The 15,812-nt window shown below is 41.9% G+C and overlaps 1 non-coding gene across 1 annotated transcript; it reads right to left on the bottom strand.

Annotated features, from left to right (window-relative positions):
• Positions 1 to 15,400: 15,400 nt before the first annotated feature.
• On the bottom strand, positions 15,401 to 15,543 carry LOC121822612 (small nucleolar RNA SNORA48). Its single transcript, XR_006063791.1, has one exon. It is a non-coding gene; the product is annotated as a small nucleolar RNA SNORA48 (small nucleolar RNA).
• Positions 15,544 to 15,812: the final 269 nt, after the last annotated feature.

Genomic DNA, 15,812 nt, shown 5'->3' with positions numbered 1-15,812 from the left:
TGGTGAAGATCTTTTCCCATTCTGTAGGCTGTCGCTTTGCCTTGTTGACCGTATCCTTTGCTCTACAAAAGCTTCTCAGTTTCAAGAGGTCCCATTGATTGATTGTTTGTCTCAGTGTCTGCGCTACTGGTGTTATATTTAGGAAGTGATCTCCTATGCCAAGGCGTTCAAGACTATTTCCTACTTTTTCTTCTAGCAGGTTCAGAGTAGCTGGATTTATGTTGAGGTCTTTGATCCACTTGGACTTAAGTTTTGTGCACGGTGACAGATATGGATCTATTTGCAGCCTTCTACACGCTGATATCCAGTTATGCCAGCACCATTTGTTGAAGATGCTTTCTTTTTTCCATTGTACACTTTTGGCTTCTTTGTCAAAAATTATATGTCCATAGGTGTGTGGGTTAATGTCAGGGTCTTCAATTCGATTCCATTGGTCCACATGTCGGTTTTTGTGCCAATACCAGGCTGTTTTTATTACTGTAGCTCTATAGTAGAGCTTGAAGTCGGGGATTGTGATGCCTCCAGAAGTTGTTTTATTGTACAGGTTTCTTTTAGCTATCCTGGGTTTTTTGTTTTTCCATATGAAGTTGAGTATTGTTCTTTCCAGATCTGTGAAGAATTGTGTTGGTATTTTGATGGGGATTGCATTGAATCTGTAAATTGCTTTTGGTAAGATTGCCATTTTTACTATGTTAACCCTGCCTATCCATGAGCATGGAAGATCTTTCCATTTTCTGAGATCTTCTTCAATTTCTTTTTTCAGGGACTTAAAGTTCTTGTCATATAGGTCCTTCACTTGCTTGGTTAGTGTTACCCCAAGGTATTTTATGTCATTTTTGGCTATTGTAAAGGGTGATGTATCTCTAATTGCCTTCTCAGCTTCTTTGTCCATTGTATATAGGAGGGCTACTGATTTTTTTGAGTTGATTTTGTATCCTGCTATGTTGCTGAAGGTGTTTATAAGCTTTATCAATTCCTGGGTGGAATCTTTGGGGTCACTCAAGTATACTATCATGTCATCTGCAAATAGGGAAAGCTTGACTTCTTCCTTTCCAATTTGAATCCCCTTAATCTCCTTATGTTGTCTTATTGCTCTGGCTAGAACTTCAAGTACTATATTGAATAAGTATGGGGAGAGTGGACAGCCTTGTCTCGTTCCTGATTTTAGTGGAATTGCTTTGAGTTTCTCTCCATTTAATTTGATGTTGGCTGTTGGTTTGCTATATATTGCCTTTATTATGTTTAGGTATGTTCCCTGTATTCCTGATCGCTCCAAGACTTTTATCATGAAGGGGTGTTGGATTTTGTCAAATGCCTTTTCTGCATCTAGTGAGATGATCATGTGGTTTTTTTCTTTGAGTTTGTTTATATGGTGTATTACATTAATGGACTTTCGTATGTTGAACCACCCTTGCATCCCTGGGATGAAGCCTACTTGATCATGGTGGATAATTGTTCTGATGTGTTCTTGGAGTCTGTTTGCCAGTATTTTATTGAGTATTTTTGCATCAATGTTCATGAGGGAGATCGGTCTGTAGTTCTCTTTCTTTGTTGCATCCTTGTTTGGTTTAGGAATCAGGGTAATTGTAGCCTCATAGAAGGAGTTTGGTAATGTTCCTTCTGTTTCTATTATGTGGAACAATTTAGAGAGTATTGGTATTAACTCTTCTTTGAAGATCTGGTAGAATTCTGCGCTGAAACCATCTGGTCCTGGGCTTTTTTTGGTTGGGAGACCTTTAATGACTGTTTCTATTTCCTTAGGGGTTATTGGACTATTTAAATAGTTTATCTGGTCTTGATTAAACTTAGGTATGTGGTATCTATCCAGAAAAATGTCCATTTCTTTTAGGTTTTCCAGTTTTGTGGAGTAGAGGTTTTTGAAATATGACCTTATAATTCTCTGGATTTCCTCAATGTCTGTTGTTATGTCCCCCTTTTCGTTTCTGATTTTGTTGATTTGGATTCTCTCTCTCTGTCTTTTGGTTAGTTTGGATAAGGGCTTGTCTATCTTGTTGATTTTCTCAAAGAACCAACTCTTTGTTTCATTAATTTTTTGTATTATTCTCTTAGTTTCTAATTTATTAATTTCACCTCTCACTTTGATAATTTCCTGGCGTCTATTCTTCCTGGGAGACTTTGCTTCTTCTTGTTCTAGAGCTTTCAGATGTGCTGTTAATTCACTAGTGTGCGATTTCTCCAACTTCTTTATGTGGGCATTTAGTGCTATGAATTTCCCTCTTAGCACTGCTTTCATAGTGTCCCATAAGTTTGGGTATGTGGTGTCTTCATTTTCATTGATCTCTAGGAAGTCTTTAATTTCTTTCTTTATTTCTTCCTTAACCCATTGGTGATTCAGTTGAGCATTATTCAGTTTCCATGAGGTTGTAGGTTTTCTGTAGTTTTTGTTGTTGTTGAAATCTAGCTTTAAACCATGGTGATCTGATAGAACACAGGAGGTTATTCTGATTGTTTTGTATCTGTTGAGATTTGCTTTGTGGCCAAGTATGTGGTCGATTTTAGAGAAAGTTCCATGGGGTGCTGAGAAGAAAGTATATTCTTTCTTGTTAGGATGGAATGTTCTGTAGATATCTATTAGGTCCAATTGGGTCATGACATCGGTTAAGTCCTTTATTTCTCTGTTAAGTTTCGATTTGGGAGATCTGTCCAGTGGTGAAAGTGGGGTGTTGAGATCTCCCACTATTAATGTGTGGGGTTTTATATGTGGTTTAAGCTTTAGTAATGTTTCTTTTACATATGTGGGTGCCCTTATGTTTGGGGCATATATGTTCAGAATTGAAACTTCATCTTGGTCGATCTTTCCTGTGACGAGGATGTAATGTCCTTCTTGATCTCTTTTGATTGATTTTAGTTTGAAGTCTATTTTGTTGGATATCAGGATGGCTACCCCTGCTTGTTTCTTAAGACCATTTGATTGAAAAGTCTTTTCCCAGCCTTTTATTCTTAGGTAGTGTCTATCTTTGAATTTGAGATGTGTTTCTTGTATGCAGCAGAAGGATGGGTCCTGCTTTCGTATCCATTCTGTAAGTCTATGTCTTTTTATAGGTGAATTAAGTCCGTTGATATTAAGGGATATTAATGTCCAGTGATTCTTCATCTCTGTTATTTTTGGTGGTAGTGTGTGTGTACTTCTCTTCTTTGGGGTTTACTGTTGTGGCTTTATCTATTGCCTGTGTTTTCAAGTGTGTATCTGACTTCCCTCGGTTGGAATTTTCCTTCTAGTGCTTTCTGTAGGGCTGGGTTTGTGGATAGGTATTGTTTAAATCTGGCTTTGTCTTCGAATGTCTTGTTCCTTCCGTCTATGATGATTGAAAGTTTTGCTGGGTATATTAGTCTGGGCTGACATCCATGGTCTCTTAGTGTCTGCATTACATCTGTCCAGGTCCTTCTGGCTTTCAAAGTCTCCATTGAGAAATCGGGTGTTATTCTGATGGGTTTACCTTTATAGGTCACTTGGCCTTTTTCCTTGGCTGCTCTTAATATTCTTTCTTTATTCTGTACATTTAGTTGTTTAATTATTATGTGTCGAGGGGACTTTTTTTGGGGGTCTAGTCTGTTTGGTGTTCTATAGGCTTCTTGTATCTTCATAGGCATTTCCTTCTTTAAGTTGGGAAAGTTTTCTTCTATAATTTTGTTGAATATATTTTCTGTGCCTTTGAGTTGGTATTCTTCACCTTCTTCTATCCCTATAATTCGTAAGTTTGGTCTTTTTATGGTGTCCCAGATTTCTTGGACATTTTGGTTCATGACTTTGTTGGCTTTAGTGTTTCCTTCGACTGATGGAACTATTTCTTCTACTGTATCTTCAATGCCAGAAATCCTCTCTTCCATCTCTTGCATTCTGTTGGTTATACTTGCATCCGAAGTTCCTGATCTTTTACTCAGGTTTTCTATTTCCAGCATTCCCTCTGTTTGTGTCTTTTTCATTTTTTCAATTTCCCTTTTCAGATCTTGGACTGTTTCCTTTGTTTGTTTCATTGCTTTTTCATGATTTTCTTTCAGTGCTTTATTGTTTTCTTCCAGGATTTTAATGTTTTCTTCCAGGACTTTATTGTTTTCTTGGAGCGCTTTATTGTTTTCTTCTAATTTGTTTGCCCTTTCCTCTAGTTGTTTACAGCGTTCTTCCAATTTTCTTGTCTTTTCCTCTACACAAGCCTCTACCTTCTTCATGAAGTTACTCATAAGGCTACTTTCTTCTGCTTCTTCCAATTTTTGGTGTTCAGGTCTAGATGTTGGAGGCGAGCTAGGTTCTGGTGATGCTGTATTGCTCTTCATTTTGCTGTATGTACTTCTGCTTTGACGTCTGCCCATCTCCTTGTGATTCCTTCTTGGTCTTATCAGTGGACTTGTTTCACAAAGATCTGACAGACTCAGGAAGACTCTCTCTCTTGTCCAAAAGGGAGTTCTCTTGTCCAACTCTTTGGTCCAGAAGGGAAGTCAGGAGCAAGCTCTGGTCCAGAATGGCAGTCGGGGACAGGCTGGGAGCTGGGGGCAGGTCTCTAAGTCTCAGGAAGTGGGTGGGGTCTTGGGCAGATGGGCGTGGGGGCAGGGCGCGGAGACTGCAGGGGCTGCCGGGGGCTTGGAAATGGGGATCCCTCCCGGTGGGGCTAGAAGGGGAGCTGCCCGGTGGCCAGAACCCGGTGCCAAGCTGGGCAGGTCCTCCCGGGGTGGCTGGTGCCCAGGGATGGGGTCCGGGTTGGACCCGGGTACTCACCTCTGGTCCAGAAGGGAAGTCTTCGGGGGCAGGCTGGGAGCTGGGGGCCGGTCTCCAAGTCTCAGGAAGTGGGTGGGGTCTTGGGCAGATGGGCGTGGGGGCAGGGCGCGGAGACTGCAGGGGCTGCCGGGGGCTTGGAAATGGGGATCCCTCCCGGTGGGGCTAGAAGGGGAGCTGCCCGGTGGCCAGAACCTGGTGCCAAGTTGGGCAGGCCTCTCAGGAGTGGTTGGTGACCAGGGATGGGGTCCGGGCTGGACCCAGGCACTCACCTCTGGTCAAGAAGGGAAGTTGTCGGGGGCAGGCTGGGAGCTGGGGGCCGGTCTCTAAGTCTCATAAAGTGGGTGGGGTCTTGGGCAGATGGGCGTGGGGGCAGGGCGCGGAGACTGCAGGGGCTGCCGGGGGCTTGGAAATGGGGATCCCTCCCGGTGGGGGTAGAAGGGGAGTTGCCCGGTGGCCAGAACCCGGCGCCAAGCTGGGCAGGTCCTCCCGGGGTGGCTGGTGCCCAGGGATCGGAATGTTTGTTTTCTTGATATCTAGTTTTTTGAGTTCTTTATATATTTTGGATATTAGTCCTCTAACAAGATGTGTAGTGGATATAAATCTTTTCCCTTTCTGTAGGCTGCTGCTTTGTCCCAATGATGATGCCCTTTGCTATGCAGAAGGTTTCAGTTTTGTGAGTTCTCATTTATTAATGTTGATCTTAGTACCTGTGCTAACAGTCAGTCTGTTCCTGTGCCAATGAGTTCAAGGCTATTTCCTACTGTATCTTCTATCAGGTACAGTGTGTCTGGTTTTATGTTGAGGTCATTGATCCATTTGGAATTGAGTTTTGTGCCAAGTGTAAGTATGAATCTATTTAGATTCTTCTACATGCAGATATCCAATTTGAACAACACCATACATTGAAGGTGTTCTTTTTTCTAATGTCTTTTTTTCTGGCTTTTTTTTTTTAATCAAAAAGTAGGTGCCCAAGGGCATGTGGATTTCTGTATGGGTCTTCAATTTTATTCCATTGATCGATGTGTATGCTTTTGTTATTTTTATTATACCATGTATACCATGTTATTTTTATTACTATAGCTCAATAGTATGTTTGACATCAGGGATGGTGATACCTCCAACAGTTGTTGTATTATTTAAAATTATTTTAACTATTCTGGTTGTGTATGTGTGCACGTGCACACATGTGTGTGATTCCATATAAAGTTGAAAATTATCCTTTTAAGATATTTAAAGAATTGTGTTAGGATTTTGATGGGGGTTCCATCTAATATCTGTAGATTGCTTTCAGTAGAATGGCCGTTTTTTTTCTGTATTAACCCTACCAATCCATGAATGTGGTAGATGTGGTGATATTTTAATTGTGCTGAAACGTGGTTTTATTTGTATGTTAATAAATAAAGTTGCCTGGAGATCAGAGCCAGAAACAGGAGTCAGGTGGTGGTAGCACACATCCTTAATCTGATCACATGGCAGGCAGAGTCTCTGTGTGGTCAAGGACACAGCCAAGCTTGGAGCCTTTAATCCCAGTACCAACCACAGAGACCTAGAGGTCTGTATAGACAGGCAGTGATGAGGAAGTCATGTGGTTGGGTTTAGAGCCAATGAGAAGTCAGAAAAGGAAAACAATAAAAGCTCAGGTTTGTCAGGAAGAAGCTCTCTTGTGTGGGAAACTACGGCTTGGTGGTAAGCTAAAGGGTAGTCAGTGGCTCTTTGCTAATTCTCTGATCTCTTCGGCTATTACCCCTGTATTTGGCTCTGTGTTTCTTATTTACTAAGACTGTTTAGAATTTCATCTACAGGTAGATCTTTCCATATTCTTACCTCTTGTTCAATTTCTTTCCCCAGTGTCTTAAAGTTTTAGCATATAAGTCTTCCACTTGCTTGGTTAGAGTTACCCCCAATAGTCTATGTTCTTTGAGGCTATTGTGAAAGGTGCTATTTCCCTGATTTCTTTCTCAGTACATTTGTTATTTGTTTATAGGAGGGCTACTGATTTATTTTCCTTTTTTTTCTGTTGAACTTTTACATTTATTTTACATACCAACCACAGCTTACCCTCCTTCCTCTCTTCCCATTCCCTACCACCACCTCCTGTCTATCCCCCACACATCTACTCCTTTGTTCAGAAAGGGGCAGGCCTCCCATGCAAGTCAACAAACATATCACCTTGAGGCAGGACCAAGCTCCTCCCTCTGCATCAAGGATGGGCAAGGCATCCTTGCAAAGGGAATAGGTTCCAAAAAACCAGCTCATGGACTAGAGACAGGTCCTGAACCCACTGCTAGGGGCCCCACAAACAGACCAAGCTACAAAACTGTCATCCACATGCAGAGGTCTAGGTTGGTCCCATGCAGGCTTCCTAGCTGTTTGGTCTAGAGTCCGTGAGCTCCCATTAGCTCAGGTCATCTATCTCTGTGAGTTTCCCTGTTGTCATGATTTTGATCCCCTTTTCTTGTATAGTCAGGAAGGCTGCTGATATTTGTGAGTTAATTTTGTATCCAGTTACTTTGTTGGAAATGTTGGTCAGCTGTAGAAGTTCCTCAGTGGAATTTTTAGGGTCATTTATGTATACTATTGTATCATACTTTGACTTCTTCCATTTCAATTTGTGTCCCCTTGAGCTTCTTCAGTTGTCTTATCATGAGGGCTAAGACTTCTAGTACCCTATTGGATAGGTAGGGAGAGAGTTGGCAACTGTGTCTTGTTGCTGATTTTAGTGGAATTGCTTTGAGTTTCTCTCCATTTAAGTTGATGTAGGCTGTAGGCTTGCTGTAAACTGCCTTTATTATGTAAAGCATGTCCCTTGTATTCCTCACCTCTCCAGGACTTTATCATGAAGGGGTATTGGATTTTGTCAAAGGCCATTTTGCATCTATTGAGATGATCTTGTTCTTTTCTTTCAGTCTGTTTATATGGTGGATTATATTGACTGATCTATGCATGTTGAACCATCCCTGCATCTCTGGGATGAAACCTACTTGATCATGGTAGATGATCTTTTAATGTGTTCATGGATTTGGTTTGCAAGTATTTTATTGAGAATTTTTGCCATCTATATTGATAAGGGAGATTGATTTGTAAATCTTTTTCTTTGTTAGGTCTTTATGTGGTTTGGGTATCAAGATAATTATGGCCTCATAAAATGAATTGGGCAATGAACTTCTGTTTCTATTCTGAGGAGTCTCAGCCTTTGAGGAGTATTGGCACTAACTCTTCTCTGGTAGTATTCTGTGCTTATACCACCTAGCCCTGGGCTTTTTGGGGGAAAGGGAATTGGGGAGACTTCTTAAAACTTTCTTTTTTTTTTTTTTATTTATTCTTGGTGTCTTTCACATCATGCATCTCAATCCTATTCATTTTCTATCCCTGCATATATGCTTTCTGCCCTTGCAGCCCCCCCCCAATAAAAAATAAGAGGAAAAAGAAAAAAGAAAAGAAAAAAAGGAAAAAAAATCTTGTCATAGAAGCTGTTGTGTGACGTAGTGCATACAGTTCACCCCTTTGTCCATATATCTTTACTTGCAAGTGTTCACTGCAAAGAGTCGGTTCGATTCAAGGCCTCTGGTTTCTGCTACAGTATCAATGCTGGGCCCTCATTGGAACTCCTCTTGGTCATCCTGCTGTTGCTGCATGTTGTGGAAATCCTGCAGCGTTGGGGCTGCAGGACCTGTCCCTTCATGTGCTCCAGCATATCACAGTTGTGGTGGATATTGTGGTCGGCTAATCCATAACCCTGGTTCTGGGTCTGGATAGTTGCAGGGTTAGTCAGCCCGCCAGCTCTCCCTTGTCCTCACCAATGGGGTAAGCTCTCCTGCATTGCCCAGGCGAGTTCACCCCTTGCAGTGATGAGCAAAGGGTGGGGCCAGTTCTCCTGCTTTCAGGTCCTCAGGGTCAGATCTCCCACACCTACACCTTCAGGGCCCGCTCTACTGTGTTGCCCAGTGCTACAGCAGATGAGGGGCATGACTAGCTCTCCTGCTCTTATAACCTCAGGGTCAGCTCTCCCCACCTGCCTCAGGCACTGATGAGTGCAGGAGTAGGGGCCTGACATCTCCCTCCCACCCATGCCACCACATGACAAATGAGTAATGAGAGCTCTTCCATGCTCACGGTATGGGGGCTGACTCACCCACACCTCTGCCAATGGGGTTGGCTCTATTGTGTTGCCCACCCAAGGTGCAGGGCCTGCTCTCCCAAGTGTTGCAGCTAGTGGTCAGTAGGGGCAGCTCTCCTGCCCTTCTGACCTCAGGGTCAGTTCTCCCACCTGCCTCAGGTGTTGATGGTTGTGGGGGGCATCTCTCCCCCGCCCACGGTGTGACAAGGTAGATCAGTAATGGGGACAGCTCTCTCATGCTAACAACTTTGGGGCTGGTTCACCCACACCTCCACCAATAGAATTGGCTCTATTGCGCTGCCCAGGTGAGATACAGGGCCTGCTCAGTTTGAGAGTCTTTTAATTGCTGCTTCTGTTTCATAGGTCTCTTTAAATTGCTTATCTGATCTTCATTTAATGTAGGTAAGTGGTATCTATAGAGAAAGTTATCTATTTCTTTTCAAATATCCAATTTAGTGGAGTGCAGGTGTTTAAAGTATGTCCTTGTGATTCTCTCTGGATTTCCTCAGTATCTGTTATTATGTCTTCCTTTTTATTTCTAATTCTGATAGTTTGGATATTCTTTCTCTGCCTTTTAGTTAAGTTGATAAGGGTTTATCAATCTTACTGGTTTTCTAAAAGAACCAACTCTGTTTCATTGATTCTTTGTATTGTTTTCTATTTTATTAGTTTCAGTCCTGAGTTTATTTCCTGCCATCTACTCCTTTGCGTGTAGCTTATCTTTTGTTCTCGAGCTTTTAGGTATACTGTCAAGTTATTAGTATGTGTGATCTCTCGTAAGTTTTCGTGTAGGGATTTAGTGCCCTGAACTTGCCTCTTATAACCACCTTCATCGTATCACCTAAGTTTGGGTACATTGTACATTGATTTTCATTTAATTCTAGAAAGTCTTTCATTTCTGTCTTGACCCATTTTTCATTCAATAGAGAGCTGTTTAGTTTCCATGAGTTTGTATGCTTTCTATTGTGGATATCCAGTTTTATTCCATGGTAATCAGATAGGATGCAAGGTATTATTCCATTTTTCTCGTATCTGTTGAGACATTCTTTGTGTCTGAGTATGTAGACAATTTTGAAGAAAGTACCATGGGATTCTGACAAAAAGTTGTGTGTGTGTGTATGTGTGTGTGTGTGTGTGTGTGTGTGTGTGTGTGTGTGTGTTTGGGTGAAATATTCTACAAATATCCATTAGGCCTATCTTATTTATAATGTCTGTTAGCTTTAACATTTCTTTTTCTTAGTTTTTGGAATGACCTATCTATTGGTGAAAGTGGGGTATTGAAATCTCCCACTGTCAATGTATGATGGTCAATGTGTGATGGTCAATGTGTGATGTAAGCTGTAGTAGTGTTTCTTTTATAAACTTTGGTGCCCCTGAGTTTGGCATATAAATGTTAAGAATTCCAATGCCCTCTCTGTGGATTTTTCCTGTAATAAATATGTCGTGTCTTTCTCTATCTTTTCTGATTAGTTTTGGTTTGAAGTCTATTCTATTAAATATTAAAATGGCTACACTAGCCTCCTTCTCAGGTCCCTTTGCTTGGAATATTTTTTTTTCCATCCTTTTACCCTGAGGTGATGTTTATCCTTGGTGTTAAGGTATGTTTCTTGGATGCAGCAGAAAGTTGGATTCTGTTTTTATGTTGGTTAGTCTGTGTCTTTTTATTGGGGAATCGAGACCATTTATGTTGCAAGATAGCAACATACATAGTGATCAGTGATTCCTGTTATTTATTTATTTTTTTGTGGTGTGTGTGTGTGTGTGTGTTTCCTTTCTTAATTTTCTGGCCTAGGATTATTTATTTCTTGTGTTATGTTGGATATGGTTAACCTCTTTAGGTTGGAATTTTCCTTCTAGATCCTTCTTTATGGCTAGATTTGTAGATAATGTTTAAATTTGGTTTTATCGTGGAATGTCTTGTGTTCTCCTTCTATGGCGATTGTCAGCTTTGTTGGGTACAGTAGTCTGAGTTGGTATTTGTGGTCTCTTACAATATCTGTCTATGCCCTTCTGGCTTAGAATCTCCATTGAAAAGTAAGGTGTTATTCTAATAGGTCTTCCTTTATATGCTACTTGTTCTTTTTCTCTTGTAGCTTTTAATATTCTTTCTTTGTTTCATATGTTTAATGTTTTGACTATTATATGATAGTGGGGGTGCTTTCTTTTCTGGTTCTGTCTACTTCACGTTTGGCATGCTTCTTGTATATTACAGGCATCTCGGTCTTTTGATTAGGAAAATTTTCTTCTATGATTTTGATGAAAATATTTTCTGGGCCTTTGAGCTGGATTTCTGTTCCTTTCTCTATTCCTATTATTCTTAGATATAGTCTTCTCACAATGTCCCAGATTTTCTGGATGCTTTGTGCTAGGATTTTTTTCAGATTTAACATTTTCTCCAATCATTCTTTTATTATGTCTTCAAAGACTAAGATTCTCTCTTCCATATCTTGTTTTCTGTTTGTGAAGCTTTCCTCTAAGTTCCTAAATTTTTCATCTCCAGATTTTTGTTCAAAAATTTTTGATCTTCAGGTCAAAACAAAATCATTTTGGGTTTCCTTTATTATTTTTATTTCCTCTTTCAGACCATTAACTGTTTTGTTCGTTCCCTTCAACTGTTTGTGTTTTCATAGACTTCTTTAAGGGATTTATTCATTTCCTCTTTAAGGACCTCTTTCCTATCCATAAAAGCTATTTTAAGGTCTCTCTCTCTCTCTCTCTTTTAAGGTCTTTGTCTTGTGCTTCAGCTGTGTTGCAAAACTCAAGGCCTACTGTGGGAAGGTTGCTGGGCTCTAGTGGAGGAATATTCTCCTGGTTGTTACCGATTGTGTTTTTACACTGGTGTCTAGTCTCTGGGTTTCAGAAGATTGTAATTCTAGGGGCTAATATCTAGTCTTGTGGTGGTTGTTGTGTGTTGCATAGTTGGATATTTTTCTGGGATCCTACTAGGTTTGGCCGCTGGGGGTTCTGAGTGAAATGTGTTTCTAGTTATTTGGAGCTGACACTAAGGAAAAGGGATGGTTGGGAGGTAGGGTGGTGGGGTCTACAGGAGGGAATAGAGCAGAGTCTGAGTAGTCCCCCGAGAATAGAAGCAAAAAGTGAGTAGGGTCACAACAGGTAGTCTACTACCTGTTGAGTTTGGGTTTGGAGGAAAGGAGGAAGAGTTAAGTCTACCTGTGGGTTCCCATGGAGTGTCTGGTGGAGTTGGGGCCCAGGATAAAGCAAAGAGTGTTGGAGAGAGAAGATTTGAGGAAGGGTCTAAGTGATCTGTTGGAGATGGGGACAGGGAGGAAGGGGGAAGTCTCTGTAGGTGTTCTGCCACAGAGCTGAGGATGAGACTGGAGGGGGGAACTGAATTTGGGGGAAAAGAGAGGAGTAGTGAAGATCTGTGGTTAGCCTTCCTCCCTGCTTCCCTGGGTGGACTGGCCTGTAGGTTCCCAGGGAATGACTGTGAGCAGTTTTTAAACTTCTGAACTAAAGATTTGGTGTAAAAGGTTTAATGATCTAACAGGAACTCTCCAGATTCTAGAGCTAAACTCCCTTTCCTGACAAGCTGCAATCAAAATTCAAAACTGGGGCAGAGTCTGCATGACAAGCTTTGTTTCTATGATGCTTTAGTCCCTTCCCAGAGCTGGATATTGAAAAATCAGGCGACATGTGTGTGCACACTGACAGCCATATTCAGAGAGGGCTCAGCAGGCCTTTGTCCGGGGCCATGTGCCTCACTAGGTGAGTCTGAAATTCTAGTGCCTCTGTGATTGCAGGGTTGGCGGTGAGGTGCGCTTTAGTTCTCTGTTAGATAGACCGCTGGTGACATTCAGGGAAGGGGTAGCCAGCTCTCCTAGCGGTGGCAGGAAGGCAGACCACAGCAGGGAAGACAGCAAAGACCGCAATGACTGGGGATAAAAAATAGCAGCTTTAGCTAATGGAGGCAAATAATAACTGTCATTTGAAGACAGCATGGTGTGGCCTTCGGCCTTTTGTTTCTTCCTTGGTCTTGAAATGGTCCTTTCTACGGAGCTTCCTGGATGTGCCTGTGCAACCACAGTGGTATCGTTGCTGTGTAAGATTGGCCTTTAGCCTGCCCATCACAGTCTTTGTTCCCAAAGCATTTTGCAAAGGAATGAAAGAAAAAGGATGAAAAGCACTTAAAGGGAGAGTAACCACTCTCTGATCTCTCTCTCTGTCTCTCTCTCTCTCTCTCTCTCTCTCTCTCTCTCTCTCTCTGTTATTCAACTTCCTTTCCAGTGGGGGTCAGACCGGCAGCATTATTATTGTCAGAAGCAGAAAGTAAGCAGAGAATTAATAGGAACTGCATGTTTATTTTAGAGCAGAAACCTGGGAGTCAGATGACTTCAGAGTGCTGTCCCTACGTCTCTGCAGTTCCCAGAAACAAGGAAACGCACTGAAGTCTGGAAACTCAGTTAGGCTCCGAATTTTGAGTGTGACTCAAAGGCAGCATTTCTTGTGGAAGATCGGGAACTAGCACTAGGGTAGTGTGACATTCATACTGGTTTTCAAGTGACAAGTTGTAGAACCACCCCAGCCTACGAGGGAGTGTTTAAATTCCATTAATTGGGGGTAGGAATACCCATTGTACATGTGTGTGGGACTGCTGCTCTATGGGCGGGTACTGGACTGAATAAAAAGAAGAAAAATGAAATGAGAACTGGCATTGCTTGCTCTCTGCTTTTTGACCGTGGATTCAATGTGACCAACCAGGCTTCTTGTGTCCCTGCTGCTGAGTCCCTTTGATAACCGTTGACTCTGTCTCTTAGAACTGTAAGCCATTGCAAACCCTCCCTTCCTTCCTTAAGTGGATTTTGTCTGGTATTGTTATGGGAGCCCACCACAGATGACCAATTCGACACAATTTATCACCACTGGAAAGTCTTTATTCCAGCTGGCTGTGACAACACCTAGGTGTTCAGGGATCGAGGTGTGACCCCGAGTATCCAGAACATGGGGTTTATGAAGGCAGAAACCACGACCTTGCATCTTGCCCAGCAACTTGTGGGATGGGGGGGGGTGCTTTGTAAATACCAAGTCCTAGGGTTTGAAATAGTGCCCCTAGTTCAGGTCTCCGACTTTTTTTTTGTGACAAGTGACATTGTCACAGGTTTTAACTTCTCACCTCAGGGCGCTGGACTGGGAATTCTACACATTTTCACACAGAGACCTTTCCTTCCTTCTTGGAGATTGTGGCAGCTGCCAAGATGGAGTGTCTCCTTACTTTGTCTCCAGTTTGGGGGTGTGAGCAATGGTGCTTGGCTGGCATTTCTAAAACTGAGGGGAAAGGATGCTGAACTCGCCTCCTCTGATCTCGCCAGTGAATGTTTTCAGAGCAAACAGGAGGAGCCGTAATAAATATTTCAAGGCTGGAAAGCATGTTTTACAGCACCACAGCCTTACAAATGTTCACATGCCACAGCCAACATTCTGTGGGAGTGCATTAAAGTGATTCATAAGAATGGGAAGTTCATCCTCATCAGCCTGGCTGGACAGATTACCAGCGGACACGCTATTACACCCAGTCTTCATGCTTTCAGCATTAGAGCTGGCATTTATTTCTAATATGTCATGGTGAAATAGGTGGGAGAGTTTACCTGTGCTACAAGATAGAAACATCTTTACAGAAGAACAGACACCATTTTCTGTGTGCTTATAATAAATAAACCACCCGGGAAAGGAGTAGTCGCCTAAAAAGCTTGAGAAAGTTTGCCCTGAGGAATCAGCATGGCTTGATAACAAGTCATTACTGGGATGTCCTTTTCTGTTAGACTGCTGGTAGCTAGTGCTCACGGAATGCAGAAAGATCATGACATTCGTAACTGTCAATGCTAGGGATTAGCAGTCCAGATTTTAGTATGTGTGAGAAAAGCGTGTGTCGGGGGATTATTATGTTTCTGACCGTGTAGCAACTACTATCCATGCAAGCGTCTGCATGCACATGTGTGTGTGTATATGGACATGTGTGTTAACTCTTCTTTGTCTTGATATCTCCTCTTAGAAACCTGTGATTCATGGTTCTGTTCCTAATCTTGCTTGGCATTTGGTTTAGAATCCCTGATACCTGGTTGGGTCCCTTTGTGGTTTCCTGTATTCTAAACAGGCTTGTTAGAGAGGTTGAATGAGGGGAAGGAACACTGAAGCTTGAACATGTCCAGAAATTGTAAAGCTTTGAGCAATAGAGCTTCTTCTGTGCTACTAAGGGGACTGTATGACCTAGTGCTTTCCCTAGCCATCATATACAACTGATCTCCTTCAGGTCTACATGTAGTTATGGGTGAAGATCAAGGCATGACATTTTTAATAGTTACAAGCTAGATTTCCCCATTGTATATGACTAATGAATTCTGCACCATAGGATATGGTAGAGTTGAAAAGACTCACTTACACATATAGATGTTGATTTGAAACCATTTCTAAGATGTAATATCAAGTGACAATGGCAAGTCATAAAGCAATGCTTATTGTTGGTTGATTGTTATGTACAAAAGCAAATAAACACTCCATTGTTATGTATTGAATAGATACAGAAAAAAAATTTTTTTAAATGTGCCTTAGGCATGAAACAGCTTTGGCCACCAAGCCAGGCATCAAGCTCAGGTGAACAAAGGACTGCCATCTGCTCTGCTTCTGACTGACAGAAGAACACCACCACAACAAGGTGTCTCTTTGCCCATTGCCAGGGGTTTAGAAGAGTTCTTTAAGGAAGCCGTATCTCTGCTCTAGGTGTGCCATAAGAGAATAACACAGGCTGTGGAGTTTAAGTAGTGGAAATGGATTGTGTGTGTGTGTGTGTGTGTGTGTGTGTGTGTGTGTGTGTGTGTGTGTGTGTGTGGTTTTCCAGGCTAGAGGTCCAAGTTCAAGGTATCAGAAGGGTCAGTTTCATTCTGATGCTTCTCTTCTCTTCATGCTGTTCAGAGGGCTGCTTTCTTAAAACTTTTTGAGATTATAATTATA

Source organism: Peromyscus maniculatus, chromosome 14 (genome assembly GCF_049852395.1).
Source record: "Peromyscus maniculatus bairdii isolate BWxNUB_F1_BW_parent chromosome 14, HU_Pman_BW_mat_3.1, whole genome shotgun sequence".
NCBI classification, from domain to species: Eukaryota; Metazoa; Chordata; class Mammalia; order Rodentia; family Cricetidae; genus Peromyscus; species Peromyscus maniculatus.
The sequence above is the reverse complement of the archived record's forward strand: the minus strand, read 5'-3'. Positions and strand labels throughout refer to the sequence as shown.